This window comes from Triturus cristatus, chromosome 1_1 (assembly GCF_964204655.1).
Source record: "Triturus cristatus chromosome 1_1, aTriCri1.1, whole genome shotgun sequence".
In the NCBI taxonomy this organism is placed as follows: Eukaryota; Metazoa; Chordata; class Amphibia; order Caudata; family Salamandridae; genus Triturus; species Triturus cristatus.
In genome coordinates this window covers 103395972-103423118 of record NC_140579.1, presented here as the reverse complement: position 1 = coordinate 103423118, position 27147 = coordinate 103395972, and positions in this window count along the sequence as shown.

The following is a 27147-nucleotide window of genomic DNA, read 5'->3' as shown; positions in this document are numbered from 1 at the left end:
ATAATATATTCATACGTGGCAAAGATAGGCGTAACTGGGTGTGTTTAAAGAACGTCATCAGATGTGATGTCATAAGAGGGTGGTTACATGAAAGAATTTCGTAATGTCAGCAGAAATACTTGGCAGAAATGCGCGCGCAGCAGCATGACGTGTGATTGACGTGCAGCTAGGGGGTGAAGGGGACTTGACATTTAGCTCTACATGTGGCGACAAATGTCTGGAGGGTTAAGTCAACCTAATCCCAAATCATATCTAACATCCTATGTTTAAAGAACTATGTTATCCAAAAGAGAGGCCTTCTTGGGGTAGAATCTTATTCTATACTGACTATACTGACTGTTAGTGCGTGTACAAGCGTCTAAGTGTCTACACTAGATGCGAGGGCAGGAATCTTCCATGGTAACAGTGCTATGAATTACTTGCATAAAGATAGAGAAGCCGGGCCTTTGCTCGGTAGCTGGCAGAATGTTTACTTAAGCTACTAGACAGGAATGCATTGGGCAGGGAGTGGAGCAGATAATTTCCGAAGGTGAAATACAGTTCTTGGCAGGCAGCAAGCTGATGTCAGGCATCGTGAGCCGCGCAGAGGGATGAGACAAAGTTCATGGTCACAGATGCAGGCTCGGACTGGAGCTTCAGAGACAGAAAGCAAGAAAAGCTTGATGGCAGAATCAGGGCCTACTTGTCTGGACTGTAAAATGGCATAAGTGAACCATATAAAGGCGGTGGCCTTTCGTACTTAGGAATGGAATATCCGGCCCATTCATGGCGGATCAACAGAGGACATGTTAACGGTGGACGCACATGTATTTGCGTCTTCATAACTGGAACTGGAGGGATCATACATGTACTTGTAACATGCACATAGAACCGTTGGGGTCCAAGATAGGGGACATAACTGACCAGAAAAATCCATATTTCCACATTCCCTCCTTGTCCCCTACTTGCCCGTCAAGAGATATCAATCTTCATTAATCCATTGATCTGTTCATATAGCATCATTTGTTCTTCTTTCTTCTTCCGAGATCTTGAATGAAAATCTTGATGTGGAATGCATGATGTGGCACACAGACCACAAATCGCTGGTCCACATTGTAGGCATAAGCAGCAACTGAATAGTATGAGAAAGCCAATACCTAGGAAGGATAGGACTCTCCATCCCCAGGCTGATAACACGCTCCAAAACCAACCGGACCAAGTCCAGGTGCCTGGATTCTGGTGTATCTGGCTTACAATCTTATGAAGGTGCGTTATAGCTTTATATACAGATGGCGAATTTTCTGGTATGAAAATGCAACAGCTTGATCCGATGACCCTACAAGCTCCGCCCCTATCGGCCAGGATGACGTCAAGGACAAGACGATTTTGAAGCACAACAATCCGCATAGCAGACTGCTCTTCTGTTAAATTGCCTAAGGCGGGAATAGTTTCGTTCACTACTGCTTCAAGGGTTCTAGTCAATCTACGTATCAGCTTACTATTAGTAACGGTACCTATATAGGGAAAGAGACCTTTATTGAAATCTGTGTATTTTTCCCATGCTGTTTCAGTGTAGTCGACTATTGGGAGATCTCTCCTTTCTCTATTGTGTACTAAATGAGTATTTCTGTGATAATCAGGAGGAGCTAGAAAAACAGGTGGCAAAAGGAATCCAATGTAGCAAGTACCATCCCAATCTAGAGGCAAACGTACATATGCCGTCTGACCACATATAAAATAGGAATGGCGGGAAGCTCTAAATGTCGACCCGCCTTGATCACTGAATTCTATTACAGTGGTGCATCTACTATGGCCCATATGTATGGAACCATTCTTTCTTACACATAATTCACCTTTTACTGGAAATACTGACATGGCGGGCAAACTTGGATTAGCTTTGGATTCGACATTCAAGATCAGGAGATTAAGCGTAAAATTACCTAATCCATGTACTTCATTTTCTAGATCAGTTCCTGTTCTTTTGGGAAGTCCCTCCTTGTTAGGGTAGCAGACTTTAAGCAAAACTAAGTTCAGGTTTCCCCATACCCAGTTGTCTTGATAAACTGCGGAATTCGAATCTAGGGAATTAATCAAACTAAACCATGCTCCACAGGAGCCATTGTGTGTGAATGGGTATGGAAAAAGAGGTAGAATTCCTTTATAGTTCTGATAGGGAGGGAGTCGGCCACATATCCAACAATTTGTAGCATTGCTAACCTGATGGGAATGATGTAACATACTAATAAAAGTGTTATTGCGCAGCGCAAATCTGTATGACAATTCATGCGGAGGTAGTTCACTAAAAGAATGTTCAGCAGTAATATTATAAGCATGTCTAGAAATAGGATCATATAGGTGCAACAATATACTTGCAGTAATTATTAAAAGACTAAGGAAAAACGAAATTAATAACGTCACTGTACAATGACTACGCAGTGATTTACAGTACGCCTGTCGTTTCAGCATTTTTCGGGTGTATTCTCTATTCAGGTCCAAGGGATACATGTCAGAGACAATTCAACCGCTTCACCTCGGAGAGGACTTAAACAATCAAATTGCTTGACTGATTGGATCTGAGCTTTAGTTTATAATGTTCGGCATTACTTTTTTCAACAAAAGGAAGTTTTGAGTCAATGGGTGAAGACACACAAGGTGTAGTTTTTATATCTGATGGTAGTCCATAAAATTTCTTGATATGACTTGAATGAATCCAGCCTTTCCTGCCTTCGATCTTCACGGCTGTCCTCGTCGTTAATAACACGAGCTGAGGCGACCTCCACCTAGGGTCCAGCTGAGTCTTTCGATCGAAGTTTCTCACCAAAACGAGATCCCCCGGAATTACGTCATGGGGTTTCACTTCAGTGTTGTTAGGAAAAGCTGCAGCTACCTGTGAACGACAAGATTGTAGTGCAGACATCAAGGAAGCCAAATAATCTGTCAGCATATTACAGTCAATATCAGTTATTTTACGTGGTATAGGCGTCCCCCACATATTTGGTGGTCTACCGAAGATCACCTCATACGGGGATAGCCCTGTTCGAGAGTGTGCTACCATTCTCATGTAAAAGAGTGCAACTGGTAATGCTACTACCCAGTCGACACCTTTCTCCCTGCATATTTTGGACAGTCTGATTTTTAAAGTTTGATTATGTCGTTCCACGAGACCTGCTGCCTCGGGGTGTCGGACACAATGAAACTTCCACTGATATCCTAGCAAAAGTGAAACGTGTTTCATTAGTTCGGATGAGAACGGCTGGCCGTTATCTGAGTAGACAGCACGTGGTAAACCGTATCGTGGGAAGAATTCTCGAACTAGCTGCTTGGCAGTAGTCGGGGCAGTGTAATCTGAAACCGGGTATGCCTCCGTCCAACGGGAAAGAGCACAGACAACTACGAGAACATATTTGAATCCTCGACATCGTTCCATCTGGATATAATCCATCTGGAGAATTTCAAAAGGGTGATCAGGAGGCTGAAATCCACCCTGCTCTACGGGAATGCTTTTTCCTGGGTTGAACTGACAACATATCATGCAGGTACGAACTTTTTGTTTCGCTGCTGCTCGTAAATGCTTGTTGAACCAAATATGTTGAATGCTGTCTAGCATAGCTTTCTCTCCTAGATGCGCTGGACTATGGACAGTGTTAATAATGACCTGGACCATTGAATCAGGAAGGAACCACACAGATTTTTCCTTCGTCATCCATCCTTGATCCGTTTGGATCCCTCCTAATTCAGTCCATTTCCTTATTTCGTCTGGAGTAGCATGTGTCTGTATGTCAATTACATCAAGAGCGGGATCCTTAACCATCATACAATGTGTTGGTGTCTGGACTATTGTCTTTGTCATGTCGGATGTTTGAGTTTGAGCAGTCTGTTTAGCTGTTCTGTCAGCTAGATCATTGCCTTGAGAAATGATATCAGTAATTTTCGTATGAGCTTTACATTTCATAATCGATATTGCAATGGGCAAATGTATTGCATCTAATAAGGCATGAATGAGGGGTCCGTGCTGAATGTGGGCACCGTGAGAAGTTAAATAACCTCTCTCTCGCCACAGCACGCCGAAGTCATGTACAACTCCGAATGCATAACGTGAATCAGTGTATATGTTGACTTTTTTATTTGTGGCTTGAATACAGGCCTGTGTCAGAGCGACAAGCTCTGCTGCTTGAGCGGACAAGGTATTTATGCACTTGGTTTCAATAATTTCAGTGTCTGTTGTGACTGCGTAAGCGGCCACTAACTCTCCTGTACTTGTTCTCATACATGAACCATCTACATACAACGTCAGGTCTGGATCTGACAATGGAACATCTGTCAAGTCTTGTCTGGGTTTCGTCGTGATTGTAATAACATCAATACAATCGTGGGCTAATGGGTCTGTTCCATTTACAGGTAAAAGTGTGGCAGGATTCAATGTGTTACAACGTCTGATTTCTATATGTGGCTGAAACAATGTTAGTTCATACCCTGTAAGTCGTGCTATAGTCAAGTGTTGTGTTTGCGTTCGATTCACAAGAACCTCTACTGCGTGTGGTACTTGTACTGTCAATGGATGTCCTAACACTATGGCATCGCTTTGTCTGATTGCTAAAGCTGTCGCTGCCACTGATTTCAGGCACCCAGGCAGAGCCTGAGCTACGGGATCTAATGTACTAGAAAAATAAGCACACGGTTTGTGTGATCCTGCTTGTTCCTGTGTGAGTACTGACAAGGCAGTACCTTCTCGTTCTGTAACAAAGAGTGTAAAATGTTTTCTGTAACATGGTGTTGCTAAAACAGGTGCTTGGCATAGAGCTTTCTTTAAGCTTTCAAAAGCTAGTGTGTGTTCCTGAGTCCAAGGGAGAACAGTCGATGTGGCTGCCTCCTGTGTTGTTAGTTGAATGAGTGGTTTTGCTAGAAATGCATACTGAGGGATCCACTGTCTACAATATGAAGTGAGGCCTATGAAAGCCCGCACCTCCTTTTGTGTCCTGGGTATTGGCATATTAGCTATTAACTGAATACGATCTGGTGTAAGCTGCCTTCCCTCCTTGGACAGCGAGTGACCAAGGTAAATAACTCGCTGGACACAGAATTGCAGCTTAGAAGGGGACACCTTGTGCCCCTTTTCGGCTAGAAATTGTAAAACCGTCAGTGATGCTTTTTCACATTCAGGTTCGCTTCGGGCGGTGATCAGCAGATCATCGACATATTGAAGCAAAGCAGTGTTAACTGGCATGTAGATGCTGTCGAGTTCTCGTTTCAGTGCTTGGCTATAGATGCTGGGGCTTTCTGTAAATCCTTGAGGTGCGCGTGTGAATTTAAAGCTACGTCCATTTAAACTAAATCCGAACAAATATTGGCTTTCCGGATCTATTGGGACTGTGGAAATGTGGATTTTTCTGGTCAGTTATGTCCCCTATCTTGGACCCCAACGGTTCTATGTGCATGTTACAAGTACATGTATGTTCCCTCCAGTTCCAGTTATGAAGACGCAAATACATGTGCGTCCACCGTTAACATGTCCTCTGTCAGATCCGCCATGAATAGGCCGGATATTCCATTCCTAAATATGAAAGGCCACCGGCTTTATATGGTTCACTTATGCCATTTTACAGTCCAGGCAAGTAGGCCCTGATTCTGTCATCAAACTCTTCTTGCCTTCTGCCTCTGAAAACTCCAGTCTGAGCCTGCATCTGTGACCATGAACTTTGTCTCATTCTCTGCGCGGCTCACGAAGCCTGACATCAGCCTATTCTCTGCCAAGAACTGTATTTCACCTTCGAATTATCTGCTTCCCCCTCAGCCGATGCATTCCTGCCTAGCAGTTTAAGTAAACATTCTTCCAGTTACCAAGCAAAAGGCCCGGCTTCTCTGTCCTCATGCAAGTAATTCATAGCCCTGTTACCATGGAATATTCCTACCCCCTCGCATTTAGTGTAGACACTTAGACGCTTGTACACGCACACACAGTCAGTATAGAATAGATTCTGTCCGAGAGTCCTTCTTTTGTGGATAACATAGTTCTTTAAACATAGGATGTTAGATATGATTTGGGATTAGGTTGACTTGACCCCCCAGACTTCTTGTCTCCACATGTAGAGCTAAATGTCAAGTCCCCTTCACCCCCTAGTTGCACGTCAATCACACGTCATGCTGCTGCGCGCGCATCTATGCCAAGTATTATCTTATAGATCCACCTATATGTGACATCATAACCAATTATGTTCCTTTTTACTCTTTATTACACCCATTTTTGGTTACGCAGATAAATCGTCATTTTCCTTATCAATTGTTACGCCTATTGCATTCGCTTCATTGTAATGTATGTACTATAAAAGTCATTTCATGTCAATAATGTATGTACTTCACTTCCTGAACCCCCGTGGTGATGGAACTTGGAGCAACCGATTATAATCGATCACTGGAATAAAGCCCATTCCGAACCTCTAATACCACGGGTTCTGCCTCTCATTTTTCTGAGCTATTTTATTATGTTTCTGTATCAAATTAAGTCCAGGTAAAGGAATTTTATTTACCACATGAATGGCGCCCGAACAGGGACACTTTCTCATCTCACGCGCCGGCGGTGAGTTGCAGGCCCGGTCTCCTGCCACAGCTGGACGGACAATAACGCGTACCAGCAGGATTTCCTGTATCTCCCTCCGGTCAAGCGGGGGCGACTGAGGCTGCGATCAACACCCAGACGAGGCGGTGAGAAGTGCGAAGTATCCCGACCAGAGCCTAGCTGAGAGAGCAAGATCCGAGGTATACAGAGGCCCACCAGTTTCCGAAGTCCCAAGTCGAGTCCAGTTTCCGACGAGTCGAGTCGAGTCCAGTCCGGTCCAAGTCCGGTTTCCGAGGCCTTCCGTTTCCGAAGCTACCCGGTGAGTACCATTACTGGGGAGGCATTTCTGACGTGCACATAGGTTGTGCCGGTCAAGACGGGTTTGGGTACACAAATCCGGTCTGCACTGTTTTAGCAGTGTATCTGTACTGTTTAGCAGTATATCAAGTATTCCGAAGTATCTAGTTAGTGTCAAGAATTATGCTTGGTGATTAGTTATGCAGACGATCATCATTGTTGTTTCAGTTAAAGGTTTAATGTTTAATGTTTAATGTGTTTAAAAACGTCCTGCATATTGTGGTATGAATGGTTGTTCATTATTGTGCTTTTGTACTAAGTGTGTTCAAGATTAAGTATCAGATCAGTTCTCAACATGCCGCTCTTTTCAAAACTAAGACAGATCACTACAAGAAAAGGGGTACTCGAAGAAGCCGTCCCTATTCCTCCTAGGGATACTCCAGGGCACTTCATGTATCATAAACATGGCTTAGACGCTATATTATTTCTTGATTTATGGGTAGACTACACCAAGGGATTACCAGAAAGTCAGAGGTGGCCCGCAGCGGGAACCTGGGATGCAGAGTGCATCATGAAAGTAGAAGAAGAGTTATGGAAAAGGAAAGTCAGACAGTCACAGAAAGACGCCGTTGAATTATGGCGTAAAGAATCTCATAGACGTATGGAAAAAGCACGTAGACAGGAAGAAAAGAATAAAGAGAGTTCAAATAAAGTTCGAGAAAATCTATTAATTGAGGAAGGTATCCGAGTGAAATCAGAACAAGTAGACAGACAAAGAAATGCCCTTACGAATGGTATGTATCCCCTTCTGGCCGAAGGATTACCTAAAGCTACTCCAGAAATACCGAAAGACTTGCCACCCCCATTATTTCCAATAAAGGTACATCCTAAGGGGCATCCTAGAACCGCAGAAGATGTTTTTCTTTCCTCATATTTAGATGACGCAGCTCCCGAGTATGCTAATTCCGCCCCACATAGACCACCTATCAGGGAGGTTCAACGCCAAGATCCGGTACCCGTATCTCTACAGCAACAAGTTCCGGCAAGCACATCTGTCTCTACATCTGTTCCTACAGCTGCTTCTATAGCTGTGTCCACACCTATAGTTGCTGTATCACGTTCAACGAATCCTTTCACACCCGACACCCCAGATGGGGCTACGGGAGGTGCTACCAATATTTTTTCTACGCCACCCAGAATAAATAAACTTACTTTTCAAGAGTCAGCACATTCACGTACCCCCAAACTCGTAAATGCCCGTACGCTTAAGGAACTTCTTATAGATTGTAGATATGACCCTGTGCCCGGTAAAGAGGACGAAATGACCCTGGCATCGTTGCGTATCAGACGAGCCGCAGTGTATTTAGGGAAGTTACCAGGAATGACTGCGCATCTAGATAAAATATATCATTTTGTCCAAACAGGGCGAGATTCAGAATGTATTAACAGAGCTATGGAATACCAGAAAGTGGAGATACAGGGGGAACTGTTACGTTTCCTCATAAATTGTGTGATCAGAAATGAAGACCGACCGGGGGTAGACCCGGAAGCAATGCGAATTCTTACCAGATGGAGCCAGAATATATCAGAAGGTAGACATGATAAACAAAATTGTATAATAGCCATGTGCCGAAAGATCCGTAAAGGAATAGAACGCCTACACGAAGAAAGATTAGAGGTAGACGAGTTCGAACAAAGCGAGGAAGAAGGGTCAGGACTGCCCGCGAGACAGTCGGACACCATAGCCTATGTAGGAAGAGGAAGATCTTGTAATAGTAATAGATGTCTTATTGACCCGATACGTCCGATATGTCCAGATAATAACAGGAATTTCCAAATACCTATAATTAATATAAGGTCTAACGAGCATTCGTTCCAAACCGCCGACAAACTACTCCGAGAACGAAGGGGTTATCATTTTCTCGATTCTATGGATGAACAAGATTTAGCCAGGGCAGCTGTCCATTGGGTGGACAGTCCCGGAAAATATAGTGATGATACAGTAGTACGCACATTTTTGAATCTCACCCCAGATGAACAGAGGTTAGCTGGGATTTATATGATTCAACAACTCATTATACTATATCGGAGTCAGCATTCGGACCCTGGTCCCTTACCTGACATATTGACTGAATTGCTTATGAATAAATGGAGAGGTGCAGGTACTAAATTAATTAAAGAAATTCTAGAATCAAGAAAGCAGTATATTCTTTTTGTATGTTCAGACCATGTCTCATTGCCCGTCAAGGAAAGAACCACGTATCACATGGATAGACAGAATCCCTTACGAGAAGTGCACCCAATAAAGGGCGAGGACAACGAGTTTAAGCGCGTATTTGTATATACGCCCATATCAAAAATAGAATTGTTACAAATGAAGAAAGTGGTACCCAGTCATGACAAAGATCCAGCGGGTTTTCACCGAGAAATTAAAGACATGTTACTCATGGGAGAGTATACCTATCCCGACATTATGACAATATTAAAGGTATTGATGCCTGCTGGTATTTATGAGAAACTCAAGGAAAAAGAGTGGGAGGTAGGAGACCAAAAGATAGAATGGTCAGCATTGGAAGCGGAAGAAAAGGCCCGAACTGCAGGAGCAGGACTTGGGGATAAAACTAAAGCACTACCAGGTTTATTAGTACAGGTACTGCCACGTTTATTAACTACGAAAAAGGAAGATTGGGGTACAATTTCAGCCTGTAAACAGAAGCAAGATGAAGACACTAGTGATTACTATGCCCGATTTGAAAAATGTTTTGGTATAAATAGTGGCATAAAAGCAAGTAGCGAATCATACCCACATCTGTTTGTAACAAAATTAGTAGAAAATGCCCTGCCCCCAGTAAAGAATAGAGTATTAAAATTCGAGAGTACCTGGCAAGGTAACACTCCATCACAAATGTTACAAATGTTACAGTACCATCACAATAGAATTAGAGAGGAACAAGAACATGAACACAGACGCATGAAAGACACGAAAATGAAAATGCTAGTTTCCCAGACAGTTCCAGCTGAAGGACATAAAAAGGGTATGACACATTCCGATTCAGCAGGACCTGTAAAAGGGACATGTAATTATTGTAAAAAGCCAGGTCATTACGTACACGACTGTCCAGTTTTAAAACATAATATCGCCATAGGTAAAACACAAGAAAGACCACGGCCACTTAGACAAGATCAGAATGAACAAGGAGCTCTGCAGCATGCTCAGGCCATGCCAGCCGCACAACAGCCAATACAGTTTGTGCCAGCTGCACCACCGTTGCCTGTTGCTGCCACACAGACAACAACACGACAAATGTATCAGACCGCACAGTATGAATATCCTGAGTATCAGAGATACGCATGAACTAGCCTAGAGAGGGAAGTTGACTTACCCCTTATCGAGATCCCTGTAGATCAAGAAGGACCTTATATACATAGTGAATTATTAGGCCAAGATAGAAAATTTCTACTCGATACAGGGGCAAGTCGAACGACCATAAAACGTAGTGAAGTTCCAGGGGCACCCCTCTCAGGCTCACAGAATATTTCCCTTGGTTTTTCAGGAAAACCTATTGTTAATGAAGTGTCACAGCCTCTCCCACTTACGATAGGACCTCTGACCCGAACTACAGATTTATTGCTTACTAAATCATGTCCAGAAAACTTGCTAGGAATAAAAACATTGAAAGCTCTAGGAGCCATAATATGTTGTTCTCCGGAAGGAGTAAGGTTGTTTTTACGTGATTTTAAAGGCCATTATGTGTCTAGAGACATGGATCCCCGACTACAGACATTACCTACACATCTATGGGCACAAGGCCCTACTGATGTTGGACGCATGAATATTACACCATATCGAGTCACATTAAAGGCAGGAGTGGTGCTACCACGAATGCGACAATACAAGTTACCACCAGATGCTGTAGTGGCTTTACTACAAATCATTGACGAGCTCATTGCCCAAGGAGTAGTTGTGGAAACAGACTCCAATGTATGTAATTCACCGATAATTCCGATTCTTAAACGAACAGATCCAAAGGCCCCGCCAGTCTATCGATTGGTTATTGATCTGCGCGAGTTAAACAAGTGCATTGTGCCACAATTCCCTGTGGTCCCAGATATCTCGTCATTACTGACAGCTATTGATTCCGAAGCAACATTCTTTACTGTAATCGATCTCAAGAATGCCTTTTTCAGCGTCCCAATAGATCCGGAAAGCCAATATTTGTTCGGATTTAGTTTAAATGGGCGTAGCTTTAAATTCTCACGCGCACCTCAAGGATTTACAGAAAGCCCCAGCATCTATAGCCAAGCACTGAAACGAGAACTTGACAGTATCCACATGCCAGTTAACACTGCTCTGCTTCAATACGTCGATGATCTGTTGATCACCGCGAGAAGTGAACCGGAATGTGAAAAAGCATCACTGACAGTTTTACAATTTCTAGCCGAAAAGGGGCACAAGGTGTCCCCTTCTAAGCTGCAATTCTGTGTCCAGCGAGTTATTTATCTTGGACACTCGCTGTCCAAGGAGGGAAGGCAGCTTACACCCGACCGCATTCAGTTAATAGCTAACATGCCAATACCCAAGACGCAAAAGGAGGTGCGGGCTTTCATAGGCCTCACTTCATATTGTAGGCAGTGGATCCCTCAGTATGCATTTCTAGCAAAACCACTCATTCAGTTGACAACACAGGAGGCAGCCACATCGACTGTTCTCCCTTGGACTCAGGAACATACACAAGCTTTTGAAAGCCTAAAGAAAGCTTTATGTCAGGCACCTGTCTTAGCAACACCATGTTACAGAAAACAGTTTACACTCTTTGTTACAGAACGCGAAGGTACTGCTTTGTCAGTACTCACACAGGAACAAGCAGGAGCACACAAACCATGTGCTTATTTTTCTAGTACACTAGATCCTGTAGCTCAGGCTTTGCCTGCATGCCTGAAATCAGTAGCAGCGTCAGCTTTAGCAATCAGACAAAGCGATGCCATAGTGTTAGGACATCCATTGACAGTTCAAGTACCACATGCAGTAGAGGTTCTTGTAAATAGAACGCAAACCCAACACTTGACTATAGCACGACTTACAGGGTATGAACTTACATTGTTTCAGCCACATATAGAAATCAGACGCTGTAACACATTGAATCCTGCCACACTTTTGCCAGTAACCGGAACAGACCCACTAGCTCATGACTGTATTGAAGTTATTACTATAACGACAAAACCCAGACAAGACTTAACCGATGTCCCATTGTCAGATCCAGACCTGACATTGTATGTAGATGGTTCATGTATGAGAACAAGTACAGGAGAGTTAGTGGCCGCTTACGCAGTCACAACAGATACTGAAGTCATTGAAACTAATCGTATAAATACTTTGTCAGCTCAAGCCGCAGAGCTCATCGCTCTGACACAAGCCTGTATTCAAGCCACAAATAAAAAAGTCAACATATACACTGATTCACGTTATGCATTCGGAGTTGTACATGACTTCGGCGTGCTGTGGCGAGAGAGAGGTTATTTAACTTCCCACGGTGCCCACATTCAGCACGGACCCCTCATTCATGCCTTATTAGATGCAATACATCGACCCACTGCAATATCAATTATGAAATGTAAGGCTCATACGAAGGTTACTGATATCATTTCCCAAGGCAATGATCTAGCCGACAGAACAGCTAAACAGACTGCTCAAACTCAAACCCCCGACATGACAAAGACAATAGTCCCGACACCGACACATTGTATGACAGTTAAAGATCCTACTCTTGACGTAATTGACATACAGACACATGCTACACCAGACGAAATAAAGAAATGGACTGAATTAGGAGGGATCCAAACGGACCAAGGATGGATGATGAAGGAAAAGTCTGTGTGGTTCCTTCCTGATTCAATGGTCCAAGTTATAATTAACACTACACATAGTCCAGCACATCTCGGAGAAAAAGCTATGCTAGACAGCATTCAACACATTTGGTTCAATAAACATTTACGAGCAGCAGCCAAACAAAAGGTCCGTACCTGTATGATCTGTTGCCAGTTCAACCCAGGAAAAAGCGTTCCCGTAGAACAGGGTGGATTTCATCCTCCTGATCACCCTTTTGAAGTGCTCCAGATGGATTATATCCAGATGGAACGATGTCGAGGATTCAAATATGTTCTCGTAGTTGTCTGCGCTCTGTCCCGTTGGACGGAGGCATACCCGGTTTCAGATTACACTGCCCCGACTACTGCCAAACAGTTGGTTCGAGAATTCTTCCCACGATACGGTTTACCACGTGTTGTCTACTCAGATAACGGCCAGCCGTTCTCATCCGAATTAATGAAACATGTTTCACTTCTGTTAGGATATCAGTGGAAATTCCACTGTGTCCGACACCCCGAGGCAGCAGGTCTCGTAGAAAGACATAATCAGATACTGAAAATCAGATTGTCCAAAATATGCAGAGAGAAAGGTGTCGACTGGATAGTAGCGTTACCAGTTGCACTCTTTTACATGAGAATGGTAGCACACTCTCGAACAGGGCTATCCCCGTATGAGGTGATCTTTGGTAGACCACCAAATATGTGGGGGACGCCTATACCACGCAAAATAACTGATGTTGACTGTAATATGCTGACAGATTACTTGGCTTCCTTGATGTCTGCACTACAATCTTGTCGTTCACAGGTAGCTGCAGCCTTTCCCGACAACACTGAGGTGAAACCCCATGACGTAGTTCCGGGTGATCTCGTATTTGTGAGAAATTTCGACCGAAAGACTCAGCTGGAGCCCAGGTGGAAGACACCCAAGTTGGTTCTGCTGACCACAAGGACAGCCGTGAAGATCGAGGGCCGCAAGGGCTGGATTCATTCAAGTCATATCAAGAAATTTCATGGACTATCCTCGGATATAGACATTGTGCCCTGCACTCCCTCACAGACTGATTCAAAACTTCCTTTGGTTGAAAAGACTGAAACCGAACTCTATAAAGTAAAATTGAGGCCTAGAACGTCAGACAATTTGATTGTTTAAGTCCTCTCCAAGGTGAAGCGGTTGAATTTGTCTCTGACATGTATCCTCTAGACCTGAATCATGGACAGTCGCGAAAAATGTTGAAACGACAGGCGTATCGTAAATCACTGCGTAGCCATTGCATAGTGACATTAATAATCTTGTTTTCCTTAAGTCTTTTAATAATTACTGCAAGTATATTGTTGCACATATATTACCCTATTGCCAGAAACGTTTACAATGTTACCGCAGAACATTCTTTTAGTGACCTACCGCCGCATGAATTGTCTTATAGACTTGCGCTGCGCAATAACACTTTCATTAGTATGTTACATCATTCCCATCAGACTAGTAATGCCACCAATTGTTGGGTGTGTGGTCGGCTCCCTCCCTATCAGAATTATGAAGGAGTCCTGCCATTCTTTCCACACCCATTTACACATAATGGCTCCTGTGGAGCATGGTTTAGTTTAATCAATTCCATAGACTCAGACACAGCTGTTTACCAAGATCAGTGGGTATGGGGAAACCTGAACCTAGTTTTACTCAAGGTCTGCTACCCTGACAAGGAGGGTCGCCCCAAAAGAACAGGAACTGATCTAGAAAATGAAGTATATGGATTAGGTAATTTTACACCTAATCTCATGATTCTAAATGTCGTATCCGAAGTTGAACTAGTCTTACCCACTATGTCAGTATTCCCAGCAAAAGGTGAATTATGTGTAAGAAAGGTTGGTTCCATACATATGGGCCATAGTAAATGCACTACTATAGTAGAATTCAGTGATCAAGGCAAATCTTCATTTAGAGCTTATCGCCACTCCTACTTTATATGTGGTCAGACTGCATATATGCGTCTACCTCTAGATTGGGATGGTACCTGCTACATTGCATTCCTTTTGCCACCTGTTTTCCTAGCTCCTCCTGATTATTACAGAAATATTCATTTAGTACACAACAGAGAGCGGAGAGATCTCCCAATTGTCGATTACACTGAAACAGCATGGGAAAAATACACAGATTTCAATAAAGGTCTCTTTCCTTATATAGGTACTGTTACAAATAGTAAACTGATACGTAGATTAACTAGAACCCTTGAAGCAGTAGTGAATGAAACTATTTCCGCCCTAGGCAATTTAACAGAAGAGCAGTCTGCTATGCGGATTGTTGTGCTTCAAAATCGTCTTGTCCTTGACGTCATCCTGGCTGATAGGGGCGGAGCTTGTAGGGTCATCGGATCAAGCTGCTGCGTATTCATACCAGAAAATTCGCCATCAGTATATAAAGCCATAACTCGCCTTCATGAGATTGTAAACCAGATACACCAGAACCCAGGCACTTGGACTTGGTCCAGTTGGTTTTGGAGTGTGATATCAGCCTGGGGATGGAGAGTTTTATCCTTCCTAGGTATTGGCCTTCTCATACTATTCAGTTGCTGTCTATGCCTGCAATGTGGACCAGCGATTTGTGGTCTGTGTGCCACATCGTGCATTCCACATCAAGATTTTCATTCAAGATCCCGGAAGAAGAAAGAAGAACAAATGATGCTATATGAACAGATCAATGGATTAATGAAGATTGATATCTCTTGACGGGCAAGTAGGGGACAAGGAGGGAATGTGGAAATGTGGATTTTTCTGGTCAGTTATGTCCCCTATCTTGGACCCCAACGGTTCTATGTGCATGTTACAAGTACATGTATGTTCCCTCCAGTTCCAGTTATGAAGACGCAAATACATGTGCGTCCACCGTTAACATGTCCTCTGTCAGATCCGCCATGAATAGGCCGGATATTCCATTCCTAAATATGAAAGGCCACCGGCTTTATATGGTTCACTTATGCCATTTTACAGTCCAGGCAAGTAGGCCCTGATTCTGTCATCAAACTCTTCTTGCCTTCTGCCTCTGAAAACTCCAGTCTGAGCCTGCATCTGTGACCATGAACTTTGTCTCATTCTCTGCGCGGCTCACAAAGCCTGACATCAGCCTATTCTCTGCCAAGAACTGTATTTCACCTTCGAATTATCTGCTTCCCCCTCAGCCGATGCATTCCTGCCTAGCAGTTTAAGTAAACATTCTTCCAGTTACCAAGCAAAAGGCCCGGCTTCTCTGTCCTCATGCAAGTAATTCATAGCCCTGTTACCATGGAATATTCCTACCCCCTCGCATTTAGTGTAGACACTTAGACGCTTGTACACGCACACACAGTCAGTATAGAATAGATTCTGTCCGAGAGTCCTTCTTTTGTGGATAACATAGTTCTTTAAACATAGGATGTTAGATATGATTTGGGATTAGGTTGACTTGACCCCCCAGACTTCTTGTCTCCACATGTAGAGCTAAATGTCAAGTCCCCTTCACCCCCTAGTTGCACGTCAATCACACGTCATGCTGCTGCGCGCGCATCTATGCCAAGTATTATCTTATAGATCCACCTATATGTGACATCATAACCAATTATGTTCCTTTTTACTCTTTATTACACCCATTTTTGGTTACGCAGATAAATCGTCATTTTCCTTATCAATTGTTACGCCTATTGCATTCGCTTCATTGTAATGTATGTACTATAAAAGTCATTTCATGTCAATAATGTATGTACTTCACTTCCTGAACCCCCGTGGTGATGGAACTTGGAGCAACCGATTATAATCGATCACTGGAATAAAGCCCATTCCGAACCTCTAATACCACGGGTTCTGCCTCTCATTTTTCTGAGCTATTTTATTATGTTTCTGTATCAAATTAAGTCCAGGTAAAGGAATTTTATTTACCACAGGACGCTGAAAAAGGCATTCTTGAGATCAATTACAGTAAAGAATGTTGCTTCGGAATCAATAGCTGTCAATAATGAAGAGATGTCTGGAACTACGGGGTATTGTGGTACAATACATTTATTTAATTCGCGCAGATCAATTACCAATCGATATACTGGGGGAGCCTTTGGATCAGTTCGTTTAAGAATCGGAATTATCGGTGAATTACATACATTGGAGTCGGTCTCCACAACCACTCCTTGGCCGATAAGTTCGTCAATGATTTGCAGTAAAGCCATTACAGCATCTGGGGGTAACTTGTATTGTCGCATTCGTGGTAGTACCACTCCTGCCTTTAGTGTGACTCGATAGGGTGTAATGTTCATGCAACCAACATCTGTAGGGCCTTGTGCCCATAGATGTGTGGGTAAAGTCTGCAGTCGGGAATCCATATCTCGAGACACATAATGACCTTTGAAATCACGTAAAAACAATCTTACTCCTTCCGGAGAACAACATATTATAGCTCCTAGAGCTTTCAGTGTTTTTATTCCTAACAAGTTTTCTGGACATGATTTAGTAAGCAATAAATCTGTAGTTCTGGTCAAGGGTCCTATTGTAAGTGGAAGAGGCTGCGATACTTCATTAACAATAGGTTTTCCTGAAAAACCAAGGGAAATATTCTGTGAGCCTGAGAGGGGTGCCCCTGGAACTTCACTACGTTTTATGGTTGTTCGACTTGCCCCTGTATCGAGTAAAAATTTTCTATCTTGGCCTAATAATTCACTATGTACATAAGGTCCTTCTTGGTCTACAGGGACCTCGATAAGGGGTAAGTCAACTTCCCTCTCTAGGCTGGTTCATGCGTATCGTTGATAATCAGGATAGTCATACTGTGCGGTCTGGTACAGCTGTCGTGTCGTGGTTTGTGTGGCAGCAGCTGGCAACGCTGGTGCGGCTGGCACAAACTGTATAGACTGTTGTGGAGCTGGCATGGCCTGTGCATGCTGCGGTGCTCCTTGTTCATTCTGATCCTGTCTGGGTGGCCGTGGTCTTTCTTTTGTATTACCTATAGCGATATTATGTTTTAAAACTGGACAATCGTGTACGTAATGACCTGGCCTTTTACAGTAATTGCATGTCCCTTTTACAGGTCCTGTTGAATCACCGGAATGTGTCGTACCCTTTTTATGTCCTTCAGCTGGAACTGTCTGAGAGACTAGCATTTTCATCTTTGTATCTTTCATGCGTCTTTGTTCATGTTCTTGTTCCTCTCTAATCCTATTGTAATGGTACTGTAACATTTGTAACATTTGTGATGGGGTATTACCTTGCCATGTACTCTCGAATTTTAATACTCTATTCTTCACTTGGGGCAAAGAATTTTCAACTAATTTTGTCACAAACAGATGTGGGTATGACTCGCTACTTGCTTTTATACCACTATTTATACCAAAACATTTTTCGAATCGGGCATAGAAATCACTAGTGTCTTCATCTTGCTTTTGTTTACAGGCTGAGATTGCACCCCAGTCTTCCTTTTTCGTAGTTAATAAACGTGGCAGTACCTGTACTAGTAAACCTGGCAGTGCTTTAGTTTTGTCCCCAAGCCCCGAACCTGGACCTCGGGCCTTTTCTTCATTTTCTAATGCTGTCCACTCTATCTTTTGGTCTCCTACCTCCCACTCTTTTTCCTTGAGTTTTTCATAAATGCCAGCAGGCATTAATACCTTTAATATTGTCATAATGTCGGGATAGGTATACTCTCCCATGAGTAACATATCTTTAATTTCTCGGTGGAAACCCGCTGGGTCTTTGTCATGACTGGGTACCACTTTCTTCATTTCTAACAATTCTATTTTCGATATGGGCGTATATACATATACACGTTTAAACTGATTGTCCTCGCCCTTTATTGGGTGTACTTCTCGTAAGGGATTCTGTCTGTCCATGTAATACATCGGTCTTTCCTTGATGGGCAATGAAACATGTTCTGGACATACAAAAAGAATGTACTGCTTTCTAGATTCTAGTATTTCCTTAATTAACTTAGTACCTGAACCTCTCCATCTATTCGTGAGTAATTCAGTCAATATATCAGGTAAGGGACCAGGATCTGAATGTTGGTTTTTATATAGTATAAGAAGTTGTCGAATCATATAAATCCCAGCTAAACGCTGTTCATCTGGGGTGAGGTTCAAAAATGTGTGTGCTACTGTATCATCACCATATTTTCCGGGACTGTCAATCCAATGAACGGCTGACCTGGCTAATTCTTGTTCATCCATAGAATCGAGAAAATGGTAACCCCTTCGTTCTCGCAGTAATTTGTCAGCGGCTTGGAACGAATGCTCGGGGGATCTCATATTTATTATAGGTGTTTGGAAATTCCTGTTATTATCTGGACATATCGGACGTATCGGGTCAGTAAAATATCTAGTACTATTACAAGATCTTCCTCTACCTACATAGGCTATGGTTTCTGACTGTCCTATGGACGGTCCTGATCCTTCTTCCTCCTCGTTTTGTTCAAACTGGTCTACCGTTAATCTTTCTTCGTGTAGGCGTTCTATTTCTTTACGGATCTTTCTGCACATGGCTATTATACATTTTTGCCTATCATGTCTCCCTTCTGATATATTCTGGCTCCATCTGGTAAGGGTTTGCATTATTTCCGGGTCTACCCCCGGTCGGTCTTGATTTCTGATCACACAATTTATGAGGAAACGTAACAGTTCCCCCTGTATCTCCACTTTCTGATATTCCATAGCTCTGTTAATACATTCAGAGTCTCGCCCTGTTTGGACATAATGATATATATTATCTAGATGCATAGTCATTCCTGGTAACTTCCCTAAATATACCGCGGCTCGTCTGATACGTAATGATGCCAGGATCATTTCGTCCTCTTTGCCGGGCACAGGGTCATATCTACAATCTATTAGAAGTTCCTTAAGCGTGCGGGCATTTATGAGTTTGGGGGTGCGTGGATGTGCTGACTCTTGAAAGGTAAGTTTATTTATTCTGGGTGGCGTGGAAAAAATATTGGTAGCACCTCCGGTAGCCCCGTCTGGAGTATCGGGCGTGAAAGGATTCGTAGAACGCGATACAGCAACTATAGGTGTGGACGACACAGCTATAGAAGTTTGTGTAGGAACAGATGTGGAAACAGATGTGCTTGCCGGAACTTGTGTCAGAACTTGATGCTGTAAGGGTACAGGTACAGGATCTTGGCGTTGAACCTCCCCGGCCAACGGTCTATGTGGGGCGGGGTTAGCATACTCGGGAGCTGCGTCATCTAAATATGAGGAAAGAAAAACATCTTCTGCCGTTCTAGGATGCCCCTTAGGATGTACCTTTATTGGAAATAATGGGGGTGGCAAGTCTTTTGGTATCCCCGCAGTAGCCTTAGGTAATCCCTCGGCCAGAAGGGGATACATACCCTTCATAAGGGCATGTCTTTGTCTGTCTACTTGTTCTGATTTCACTCGTGTACCTTCTTCAATTAATAGATTTTCTTGAACTTTATTTGAATTCTCTTTACTCTTCTCTTCCTGTCTACGTGCTTTTTCTGTTCGTCTATGCGATTCTTTACGCCATAATTCAATGGCATCTTTCTGTGATTGTCTAGCTTTCTTTTTCCATAATTCTTCCTCTACTTTCACGATGCACTCTGCATCCCAGGTCCCAGTTGCGGGCCACCTCTGACTTTCTGGTAGTTCCTTAGTGTAGTCTACCCATAAATCGAGAAATAATATAGCGTCTAGGCCATGTTTATGATACATGAAGTACCCTGGAGTGTCCCTAGGAGGAATGGGAACAGCTTCTTCGAGTACCCCTTTTCTAGTTGTGATCTGTCTTAGTTTCGAAAAGAGCGGCATATTGAGAACTGATCTGATACTTGGTTTTGAACAAACTTAATACAATAAAACACAATAATGAACAGTCATTCATACCACAATATGCAGGACGTATCAATACATTTAACATTTAACATTTACATGAGCAACGATGATGATGACGATGATCTAAGAAAAACTTAATCACTAAACATAATACTCGGCATTTAACTGAATTATTCTGAATTTATATACTAGACATACTAGATATACTGCTAAACAGTACAGATACACTGCTGAAACAGTGCAGACCGGATTTGTGTACCCAAACCCGTCTTGACCGGCACAACCTATGTGCACGTCAGAACGCCTCCCCAGTAATGGTACTCACCGGGTAGCTCGGAACGGAAGGCCTCGGAACGGATCTGAACTGAACTTGAACCGGACTGGACTCGACTTGAACATTTCGGAAACCGGACTTGACTTGGGACTTCGGAAACTGGTGGGCCTCTGTATACCTCGGATCTTGCTCTCTCAGCTAGGCTCTGGTCGGGATACTTCGCACTTCTCACCGCCTCGTCTGGGTGTTGATCGCAGCCTCAGTCGCCCCCGCTTGACCGGAGGGAGATACAGGAAATCCTGCTGGTACGCGTTGTTGTCCGTCCAGCTGTGGCAGGAGACCGGGCCTGCAACGCACCGCCGGCGCGTGAGATGAGAAAGTGTCCCTGTTCGGGCGCCATTCATGTGGTAAATAATTTAATTACCGGGACTTAATTTGATACAGAAACATAATAAAATAGCTCAGTAAATAAGAGGCAGAATCCGTGGTATTAGAGGTTCGGAATGGGCTTTATTCCAATGGTCGATTATAATCGGTTGCTCCAGGTTCCATCACCACGAAGGTTCAGGAAGTGAAGTACCTACATTATTGACAATCAATTACTTTTATACAATAAGCATTACAGTGAAGCAAGTACAAGAGGCGTAACAATTGATAGTGGAGATAATATATTCATACGTGGCAAAGATAGGCGTAACTGGGTGTGTTTAAAGAACGTCATCAGATGTGATGTCATAAGAGGGTGGTTACATGAAAGAATTTCGTAATGTCAGCAGAAATACTTGGCAGAAATGCGCGCGCAGCAGCATGACGTGTGATTGACGTGCAGCTAGGGGGTGAAGGGGACTTGACATTTAGCTCTACATGTGGCGACAAATGTCTGGAGGGTTAAGTCAACCTAATCCCAAATCATATCTAACATCCTATGTTTAAAGAACTATGTTATCCAAAAGAGAGGCCTTCTTGGGGTAGAATCTTATTCTATACTGACTATACTGACTGTTAGTGCGTGTACAAGCGTCTAAGTGTCTACACTAGATGCGAGGGCAGGAATCTTCCATGGTAACAGTGCTATGAATTACTTGCATAAAGATAGAGAAGCCGGGCCTTTGCTCGGTAGCTGGCAGAATGTTTACTTAAGCTACTAGACAGGAATGCATTGGGCAGGGAGTGGAGCAGATAATTTCCGAAGGTGAAATACAGTTCTTGGCAGGCAGCAAGCTGATGTCAGGCATCGTGAGCCGCGCAGAGGGATGAGACAAAGTTCATGGTCACAGATGCAGGCTCGGACTGGAGCTTCAGAGACAGAAAGCAAGAAAAGCTTGATGGCAGAATCAGGGCCTACTTGTCTGGACTGTAAAATGGCATAAGTGAACCATATAAAGGCGGTGGCCTTTCGTACTTAGGAATGGAATATCCGGCCCATTCATGGCGGATCAACAGAGGACATGTTAACGGTGGACGCACATGTATTTGCGTCTTCATAACTGGAACTGGAGGGATCATACATGTACTTGTAACATGCACATAGAACCGTTGGGGTCCAAGATAGGGGACATAACTGACCAGAAAAATCCATATTTCCACAAGAATCAGAACAATGTCTCAGACATTCAGTCCTTCTCTCGTACTCGCGTATACATCTTACCATGCAAAGTTTCCTACATTCATCAAAGTTAGGGTAGAATATTGTTTTTGACATAGTTTTTGTTCTTTTTGAGATACAGAAACAAACACCTTGTGGAACAAACCTACGCCCAGCAATCTCTAAAGCCTTAATATCTGAAACCCTTCTGAAAGAAATCAGACAAAGCAACATAACCAACTTCAAAGAAAGATCTCTGAGGCTTAGAAACTTGTTTTCACTCCATTTCAACAACTCTCTCAAAACAACTTCCACATCCCAAAGGGAAGTGTATTTTGGTTGCGGAGGGGCTTTATTTCTCACACTCCTCAAGAGTCTCCTAATCACATCATGCTGACCAATTGGGATGCTATCCACTAAGTCATGACTAGCAGAAATAGCTAACCTTCCAATATTAACAGTACTATAGGACTTACCATCATGAAAAACCTCAGACAATTAGTTAACTACATCGACTACAGGAGCTAATACTGGATCCAGACTCCTCGAAGCACACCAACGAACCCATCTCCCCCAAGCCGACCTGTATACCTTTGAGGTACCTGGAGCCCAAGACTCCTTAATGAGCTTTGATGCCTCCGAAGATAAGCCTGACATTTGCCAGGCTCTCCCGAAATCAATCACGCCATTAGCCTCAAATGACTCTGAATAACCAACTCGTGGAAATCTCCTGAAGCGCTGGTTAGCAAATCCGGCACATCTGGTAGAAGTACCGGGTCGGCAATCATCATCTCCATAACATCTGGATTCTAAACATGAGACGTCCAAAACGGGATTATTAAGACAACATCTGCCCTTTCCTGTTTAACCTTCAAAAGAACCCTCTGAATCAGAGCGAAGTGGAGAAATGCGTAACAACGAGACCTCACCCAAATCTGCAGAAAAGCGTCCACCGCCTCCGCAGCTGGATCCGGCCTCCGACTGAAAAATCTCAGGGTCTGAGCATTCACTGGATTCGCAAAAAGATCCAATTAGAAAGGGCCCCATTTCTTGCTCAATGCTAAGAATATACCTCTGTTTAGTCTCCAATCGCTGAAGTCCTTCAGTTGCCTTGAATTCCAATCCAGAATGGAATTGCTCACCCCCGGCAAGTATTGAGCTAGAACCATGATGTTTTTGCTCAGGCAAAAATGCCAAAACCCCTTCGCCAAATCCGCTAAAGCCTTCGAACGGGGACCCCCTAATTTGTTGACATACCTTACCGTCGAAATGTTGTCCATCTTTAAGAGGACACAACATTTGACCCGATCTCTTGCAAAACTTCACCGCAAAAGAACCTGCCAACAACTCCAGGTAATTGATATGCATTCTCCTCTCTTGACCTGTCCACTTTCCTCCAGTAGTCAATGAGCCACACCTGGCTCCCCAATCCTGAAGGCTGGCATCTGATTCTATAACCATGTCTGGGGTCGGATCAAAGATCGCTCTGCCATTCCATGCCTCGAGATTTACCAACCACCATGCCAGCTCATCCTGTGTCTCTGCATCTATCTGAACTCTTTGAGAATAGCTCACCCCTCTGTTCAGATACAAAGTCTTCAATCTCTGAAGGGCTCGATAATGTAATGGAGCCAGAAAAACTGCCTGAATTGAGGCTGTAAGAAGTCCTATAACTCTTGCTACCTGTCTCAATGCAACCCATTCGCTCGAAAGAACCTTTCACACTTCCGTGCGAATTTTCTTGACTTTCTCCATCGGTGATTTCAAGACACAATCCAAGGTCCAAATCTGGAAACCCAGGAAAATAGTCTCCTGAATGGGTACTGTGAGAAAGTGGCTCTGTATATACTGTTCCCTAATAGGTACAGGCTGTACAGAGTCCACAGTCCCCCAGAGGCTGATAGAGGTCAAAGTTAGGTATGACCTTACTCTCAAAAGTGGTAGCTTGGTCGAGCAGTAAGGCAGTACCAGAGGACAGTGTAAAGCATTTATTGTACACACTCAGTCAGCAAATGGTTTCACACACTCAATAACTGAACTCTAGGCCAATGGTTTATATATATAAAATATATGCTTGTTTTATTTTTAGAACCACAAAGGGGATAAAAATATACTTTCTCAGAATGAGAGGTTGAATATAAATACTTTTGTCTTGAGCAATACATTTTTGTAAACAGTCACAGTTGGTTGCAATAAACAATCCTATTTCCTAAACATAACAATGCATTGAGCTCAATGGTAAATTCAGGTTATTTGTCATAAATTACTTTTCAGATTACTTTTGGAATTCCAGGTCTGGCTCCTAGATCCAGCCCTGGGTCAGTATTCAGAATCAAGTGATGAAAGTCGACTTAATAACTGTAATGATTTTTAAATAATATTTAGCTATTTCAAAAGTTAGCACTTAGAAAATATTTCAAGGAAAACATTCAATGGATCTCTATGGCAAGAAATTCAAATTGCAGGTAGAGTACTTTATCGTTAGTAATCCAGGACTGGGTACCTAGACCCAGGACTGGGGTCCTTATCAAAAACAGGTAAGTAATTTCGTTTGCAGAAATGGTACGATTTTAAAAGAATATTTCAAATTTGCAAAAATAGACACTTAGAAGAAATTTCACAGAAAAGCAGACAATGGTTTCCTATGGGAGAAAAATGAGTTAGAGGTAAGTATAGTTGTGGACACTTTTCAGAGTCAGGGCTGGGCACCAAGATCCAGCACTGGGAGCTCACCTAGGAGCAGGTGAGTAAATGCGTTTTTGTCACTTGGCTGATTTTTGGTGAATATTTGCAGTTTTGAAAAGTTCACACTTAGAAGATTTTTGAAGAAAAAGCCAGTCAATGTTACCCTATGAGGAAAATGAAGTTAGCGGTTTAAGGGTAAGTACTCGACTGGCAGAGTTGAAATTCCGGGCATAGACTCAGGGGTCCCCCAGTGTCAGGTAGGTACAGTTGGTTCACCCTCAGCGGTTTCAGGACGGCCGGGTGCAGAGAGAGTTAGGCCCAATGTTATCCTATGAGGGCCTTGGTTGGTGGCTGCTGTCTGGCAAGCCACGCGGCTGTGGGAGCTGGGCTCCTGGTCACTTACTCAGGGCAAGTGGGGAAGTAGGTCAGTGTAGAGAGTGCACTGCCAGGGCCACTCGGGCGGCTGGGTGCAGGGTGCTTTTGAGCCGTCGGGCGCTCAATGGAAATCAATGGGAATGTTCCGGTTTGGAAAAAGGCTGCAAGCTCGGGGACGAGGATGCTTCAGGTGCCACCACCACTTCGAGAGGTAAGTTGGGTAGTTGTAGGTTAGGTGGGTACCCCGGGATTGGGCACAGGGGGCCGCAGGGCGCCGGGTGCAGGGGTGCCTTTTGATGTCGGAAATCTTACCCTCTGGTTGATCGCGGTTGGGGTGGCACTCTGTTCTGAGGCTGCAGGCTTCTTCCGGAATGTCGAGGGGGGTCCTTGGGTGCCGGACTCGGGGTCACAGTCGCCGTGGGGTCGTCTTCAGGGTCTTTGTCCACTTCGGCATTGGCCAGGCTTGGCTGGTGCAGAGTGTGTTGGGTCCGCGGTTCCGGGCTGCTGCCAGGGGTTAAAAATAGGTTTCTTGAGTAGAGCCTCTACTCATGGGAGTCCCAGGGGCTTAGAGCCAAAAGGTAGCCAGGTCCTCCGGGGTTGGTGAGGTTGCTGGCCACGAGAGATGCCGCGCTGGTGCAGGTTCGAGAATCGACAGGCCGGTAGGGCTGGGGCCAAAGCAGTTGGTGTCTTCTTCTCTTTTTAGCAGCTGCAGGGCAGGTCCTTGTTCTTCTTGCTCTTCTTGTAGCTTTCTATCTGGAATCTGAGGAAGGAAGGTTCAGGGTGCCCCTAAATACTAGATTTAGGGGCGTTACAGGTAGGTGAAGGCCAGGGACCAATGGGTCCTTGTCCTGGGGTTGGTACACCCCCTATCCTGCCTCTCTCCTGTGGGAGGGGGGCAGTAGCCTAATCCTGATAGGGTAGGGCCTCCCATCTTCAAGATGGCGAGAGCCCGGAGATGTGCTTCACCTCGCCTCCCCCACCTGAGGGGTGGGGTGGGCAGGCTGGCACATCCCCTGTCCTTGTATGGGGTTTCCGGCCAAGCTTCCCGCCAGAGTGGGGGGTTGCAGTGGCCTAGGGAAACTCCAAATGGCGGCATGCCTTTGAAGCTTCCCTTTGCTCGTCCTGGGGGAGGAGATTTCTCACCTCACCCAGGATGTGCATTGTTGCAGGCCCGGGAGAGCAGGAGCTCTCCCACCCAGGGGTCCAGCAACGTGTCTGCTGTGTGGCAGCCTGGGCAGCCTCAGAGCAGACGTGGATTGTAAGTTAGCTGTAAGGGGGCATCTCTAAGATGCCCTCTGGGGTGCTTAGTACATTAAATCCCATACTGGCATCAGTGTGGGTTCAATGTGCTGAGAAGTTTGATACCAAACTTCCCAGGCTTCAGTGTTGCCATTATGGTGCTGTGGAGCTCGTGTTTGACGAGCTCTCAGCACCATGTACTCTTAAATGACAGCACTGCACTTACAGCGCCCAGGAATGGACCCGGGTACTGTAGGGGCACAGGGCTCCTGCTCCTGTGCCCACACCATAGGCGTAATGCACCCAGCTAGAGGGGTGGCTGACATATGCCTTGGCAGTGTAGGTGATGGGCATGGTACACAGTGATGTGTGCCATGTCGACTCTTTGTTTTGTCCTGCACCCAGACACTCAGCCTGCAAGGGCAGTGTGTGTGTGTAAGGGTACAGGGCCTCTGAGGGTGGCACAATGAGTGCTGCAGCCCTTAGAGGCCTTTCCTGGCCACAA